The sequence below is a fragment of the Notamacropus eugenii genome, chromosome 4 (genome assembly GCF_028372415.1).
Source record: "Notamacropus eugenii isolate mMacEug1 chromosome 4, mMacEug1.pri_v2, whole genome shotgun sequence".
NCBI lineage: Eukaryota > Metazoa > Chordata > Mammalia > Diprotodontia > Macropodidae > Notamacropus > Notamacropus eugenii.
In genome coordinates, this window is record NC_092875.1 from 66,148,468 (window position 1) to 66,153,722 (window position 5,255).

At 44.9% G+C, this 5,255-nt stretch overlaps 1 pseudogene; it reads right to left on the bottom strand.

The window, feature by feature from the left end:
- Positions 1-508: 508 nt before the first annotated feature.
- LOC140498159 (large ribosomal subunit protein eL8 pseudogene) lies at positions 509-1,363 on the bottom strand (annotated as a pseudogene).
- Positions 1,364-5,255: the final 3,892 nt, after the last annotated feature.

Genomic DNA, 5,255 nt, shown 5'->3' on the forward strand with positions numbered 1-5,255 from the left:
TCCTTAAAATTATTGTGGGATTGTGTAAGTTGTTCTGCTCGTTCTTTTCTCTATCCATTCGTACAAGTCTTTCCACTTCTTACAGTGCAATAATATTCCGTTAGATTCATAAGCCACTCCCCAATACATAGACACCCACTTTCCTTCCAATTCTTTGCCAATACAAAAAGTATTGCTATGAATATTTTAGTATCTATGAGACCTTCCCCTCTGTCCTTGACCTCCTTGAGTTGTGTGGTTAGTATATGTAGCACTGGATCAAAAGTTTAGCAACTTTTTGAGTATAATTCCAGATTGTTTTCCAGAACAGTTATAGCAATTCCCAACTCCATCCACAATGTACTAGTATACCTATTTTCCCATAATTCTTTCATTGTTTACTATTTTTAGCCTTTGTCATCTTCACCAAATTAATAGGCATGAAATAAAACCTCAGAGTTGGTTTAATTTGTCCATCCTTTACTAGGAGTGATTTAGAGCATTCTTTTTTGTTTGTTTGTTTAAATTTTTATTTTTATGTAGGGAAAAGTCAAATATACATTTAACCCAATCTGGTTGTGAGTTCCTTAGCTTTTGCCTTTTCCAGCTTGGCAATACGAGCCACTGATTTTGGACCCAGAACGTTGCCACCCCAGTGACAACGGATCTCATCATATCTGTCATTGTAATTGGTTTTGATGGCTTCTACCAGTTTAGCCAGAGCTCCCTTATCTTCAGGGTTAACCTGTGTGAAGGCAATGCTTGTGCAGGTCTTTCTGTGAACTAAGCGACCCAGTCTGGCTTTACCTTTGATAATACAGTAAGGAACCCCCATTTTCCGGCACAAGGCAGGTAGGAAGACCACTAGCTCAATGGGGTCCACGTCATGGGCAATCACTACCAACTGTGCTTTCTTGTTTTCTACCAGGGTAGTAACAGTGTTAACACCTGCTCTGAGGACTGGTGGTCTCTTAGGGGGGATGTCTCCTTTGCCTGCAGCCTTTTGTTCAGCCTGAGCCAGCAGCATTTGCTTCTTATCTTGCTTTGTCTCTGGTCTATACTTGTGAGTCAGTTTAAGCAGCTGAGTAGCTGTCTGACGATCCAAAGCTTGGGTGAATTGGTTAATTGCTGGTGGGACTTTCAAACGCTTATAAAGGATAGACCTTTGACGCTGCAGTCTGATGTACCGAGGCCATTTGACAAATCAAGTAAGGTCCCTTTTGGGCTGGATGTCCTGACCAATGCCAAAGTTCTTGGGTCGCTTCTCAAACAAAGGATTGACCACTTTCTTGGCCTCCTGCTTCTTTACCACAGCAGGGGCCAGAGCCACCTTCTTCCCCTTGGCCTTCTTCCCTTTTGGCATCTTGGCTGGCATAACGAGAAAGCTAGAGCATTCTTTTACATGATTGTGAATCACTTGGCATTTCTTCTTTTGGAAACTGCCTATTCATCTTTTAACAACTTGTTTATCAGAGAGTGTCCGGACTACCTTTCCAGGATTCATGCCTCTTATTTGCCTTCCCTCACTACATATTCCAGTCAAATTGGTCTACTCATTGTTCCCTAGACTCCATATTTCATCTCCTACCTCCATACCTTTGTACAGGTTCCCTTGGAAAGCACTCTCTCCCCTGTACCACGTCTGAGAATCCCCAGCTGACCTCAGTGCTCAGCTCATATGCCACGTCCTATGGTAAGGCATTCTAATATGGTACAAAAGGAGGACTAGATCTGGAGTCAAACCACCCATCTGCCCTCAAATCTCACTTTTATTACTCCCTGTATAATCTTAGGCAAATCACTTAATCTTCCTGGGCCTCAGTTTACTCATCTGCAAAACAAGACCTTTGAATTAGATGTCCTCTGTGGTCCCTTTCTGTGCTACTGTAAATCTCTGAACCTGTCCATGCAGACTGTTATCTCCAAGTCCTCCCCTGTAGAACCTTGGCCTCTGACTCTAGAACCAACCTGGGCTCAGATAGGTGAGGATCTAGGCCTCCATCATCCTGTACCCTTCACTTTCTAGTGCCCCTTTATGGCTTCCTACATTGGAACAGAAGTTTCTTGAGAGCAGAAACTGTCTTCCCTGCACTTAGCACAGTGCATGACACACAGTAAAGGCTTTATAAATGCTTATCTACCTATCACCTGATTAGTGCTGTCTGGATCCTTAAATTGTCTTGTATATTTTGTATCTCCACCCATGTAAGCTCCTTAAGGACTGGGTTTTTTGTTTGCTTGTTTGTTTAGTAAGTCCTAGAATAGTCTCTTGCTTGTTTTTTAGAAGTCTGTACCTATAATGAATGTATGTCAGATTGGATTGGATTGGAGGAGACCAACGGAGGAGGCCAGAACCCGGCCATTTGGAATCAGAGAAGCTGAATTCAAATCTCTGCTTGCATGCATTTTCCGCGAGTGACCTCGGGTCGGGGACTTCACCCCTTGGGATGTTTCCTCCTGTAAGACAGCCAAATCCTATGGTTGATTTCCCTGATTCCCCAAAGAGAATTGAAGAGGTCATTGAGCTCCAGAATCTGGCCACTAGGTGTCAGTGTCCGTTGCTTTTTTTCAGCCGTAGGTGTCCGTCCATTCCCCTTAAAGCTGCAGTCCCTTGCACCTACATACTTCTGCTGCCCCCTGCTCCTCCACCCACGCCCCACTCGCCTTTAATCATTCCATCAGCTTTCATGACTCTATTGCCTTAAGATTTACAAGATGTTTTCCTTACAATGGTTCGGTTTGTAAGAGAGTGGGGGCTGACGGATCCCATCCTACAGAGAAGTAACAGTATAGTGGATAAGCATAGGGAGTTGGACCTGGGGTCAGAAGACCTGAATTCAGATCATGCCTCTGACATTTACCAGCTGAGTGACTTTGAGTAAATCACTTAACTTCTCTGAATCTCAGTTTCCTCATCTGTAAATTAGGGTAATTATACCAGCATTCCTCATTTCACCTGGTTATTGTGATGTTCAAATGAAAATCTATGTAATTGCAAGATATTATTACAGTTGAGAAAACAGGTTCAGAGACATCCATTTAACTTTTTATTAAAAATTATATTCATCTTATTGTTTCCTTTTGTTTTTATACCACATTCCGTTCAGAATGTGTACCTCTCCCTGCCCTGTGAAACTTTCTTTGTAGAAAAAAAAGCCCTTTGGCAGAACTAACCATGCTTGATAATGCATGCCATGTTCCACACCCATAGTCACCCACTTGGAGAGAGATTCACTTCACACACACATCCATGAATTCTGTCCTACAGTCGAGGCACTGAGAGGGGTGCTGAGATCATTCATCAAAATGAAACAAAACAGTCTCCACCCTCACCAAATCATAGAATTTTGGAGCTGAAAGGGACCTCATTGGCAATCTAGTCCTACTCCTTTCCAAAAAGAAATCCCCACTACAGTATATTGAATCTTTGGAAAAAGACCTCAGGTGATGGGGAACTCACTGTCTCCTCCTATTTCCTTTCCCCAACACTTGGGAACAGTTCCAACTGTTGGGAAGTGTTTCCTGACATGTGGCCTCAATTTGTCTCATTGCCACTGCCTCACCCCCAACCCCCAGTCCTATGGTTCTGCTCTCTAGGGCCAAATAGAACCTGTCTGATCTCTGACAGGCACCTGACAGGCCTTCAAATACCTGAAGCCACCTCTTATGCCCTTCCCATTGCTCAGTCTTCACTTCAGATGAAGCATCCCCAGTTCCTTCAACCAGTCCTTACATAATTTGAACTCAGAGCCCCTCAAGGTCCCTCAGGAGTTACTGAATTAGAACTAAATATGCATGCAAAAAGAAGCCAGTAGCCCCTACCTTGGCCTTTTCCTTTCTTTGAATGGGGGGCTCTGAATGAGGAGGACTACCTGGAGCTTGGTCTGGGAGGGCCAGTTGGTTGATTGTGTCTTTGAATTCATGGCATCTCTTGTGTTTCTTCTGCTTAGTCTTTCCTGATCTTAGGTGAATATATTCTTGAGACGAGAGTGCCCAGGCAACCGTGGAAGTTTGGGAGATCCCTAGGTCCCATCAGAAGCAACTGGATTTGGAGCGGAATTTGCTGGACAGCAGCTGGGTTGGAGCAAGCAGGTCACTATGCCACCACCTTCTGATCTCTCCAGAGCTTGTAAAGCCTAGGAGGCACTGCCTGGTACATCCCTGTTTATCTCCAGGCTTGCTGGTCCTGGATGTGGATCACTCCAAGAACTCGTATGGGTTTTAGAGAGTCCTGGGAGGCCCAGGGAGGCAGCCTTTTCAGAGAGCAGCACAGGAGATAGAAGTAACCCCATGAGTCAGGAAAAATCCACAGTACCAGGCCCTCAGTCTCACATGGCTAGAAATGGGCTTCTGAAGTTCTACTTGCTGCATTGGAATCAGGGAACTGAAGGTACTCTGCATAAGCCACAGGGAAGGGTGGTTTATACACTCTCGGGAAAAAACATATGTATGGGACATTCCCTAGGAGGCAAGATTGACTGTAAGGAGGAGCACTCGCTTGATTGAACACACACACACACACACACACACACACACACACACACACACACACACACACACCAGCCCCATCTGACTTCCCCAAAGCTTGCTTTGTCTGGGGACTTGAGCCATGACACAGCCCCAGATGCCCATCCTGCCTGGGCTTCACCCACCATCAGCACTAAGAGGGAGGGATGGGAGAATCTGGAAACCAGTGTGGAGGGAAGGATGAAGGAGGAGATGGGAGAGAAGGGGGTGTATGTAGAAAAGAGTGTCAGCCCTCCCCCACACCAATCCTGGAATAGCCAACATGGAATAGTTCGCATCTAATCAGCAACAAGAAATAGTGACAATAAGACCATTCCCGACATCCCTTCTTCCTTTCACTCCACACTTTCTTCCATTTCCTTTCTGCCCACTCACTCCTCAATCTTTTCCCATCTGGCTTCCTAATCCATGAGTCCACTGAAACCACTCTCTCTACCATTACCAGGATCTCTTCTTTGCTAACTTTGATGACCTTTTATCAGGAGTTATCCTTCTTAACCACGCTGCGGCTTTGCACTGGGGATCACTCTCTCTTCCTGGGTATGAATATCTCCCTCCCCTTTCCTGCTTCTGTTGCCTCGAGTTCCTCCTCCTGTCTTTAATGCTAGTTCTTTCCCTCTGGGATGATCTCTAATTTACCCTGTATATATCTTGCTTGCACCTTGTCTTCCCCCTTAGAATGTGAATTCCTCAAAGGCAGAGACTGTTTTTGTCTTTTGAATTCCCAGAGCTCAGTGCATGCCTGTACA